The 534-nt window shown below is 38.2% G+C and overlaps 1 protein-coding gene across 1 annotated transcript in view; it reads left to right on the top strand.

Annotated features, from left to right (window-relative positions):
* The window catches only part of LOC145779452 (START domain-containing protein 10-like), a 125,719-nt gene that overhangs the window by 63,079 nt on the left and 62,106 nt on the right, over positions 1-534 (top strand). The window lies entirely within an intron of this gene.

Here is a 534-nt window from a genome sequence, read left to right as displayed (position 1 = left end):
TTTGCAGCAGCCTATATTTTCATTTTGCTTTTTTCGTCGTCATGAGGCTTACGCCGGGTAGTTGAAGATTTGGTTAAGTGGATGGAAAGATAAGGAGGCCAATCTTTGTGTCCACCTTTAGGTGTCCTGCAAAAGACACATGCTCTTGAGCGGTGTCAAACCAGCGCCCTCTCAAACCAGAGCTTTTTCCACTCGGCTAAGCAGCCGACATTTTGCACAATGAAAAGTAAGCTCAGGGGCTCTTCAAACATCACATTCTTAAGAATGGGTGAGTGTCAAAATCTAATATTTCATAAGAAGAAACGAATAACGTAATATGCCTATTTTAACAGCCTTCGCGGTCATTAATTTGCTTAACGACAAACGCGAAAAAATATATGTGAACTGAAAAGATAAGGATAGAGCTAACTTTCATCATCTCAGAAGTTATTAATTTATCAAAAGACCTTGTTTTTCTCTTGGTAACACACCTGGGAACCGCACCAATAAAATAACTATCAAGTTACTTCTTATGTTTTGTTGTTATATAAACAA

The sequence above is a fragment of the Aplidium turbinatum genome, chromosome 11, assembly GCF_918807975.1.
Source record: "Aplidium turbinatum chromosome 11, kaAplTurb1.1, whole genome shotgun sequence".
NCBI classification, from domain to species: Eukaryota; Metazoa; Chordata; class Ascidiacea; order Aplousobranchia; family Polyclinidae; genus Aplidium; species Aplidium turbinatum.
The sequence above is the reverse complement of the archived record's forward strand: the minus strand, read 5'-3'. Positions and strand labels throughout refer to the sequence as shown.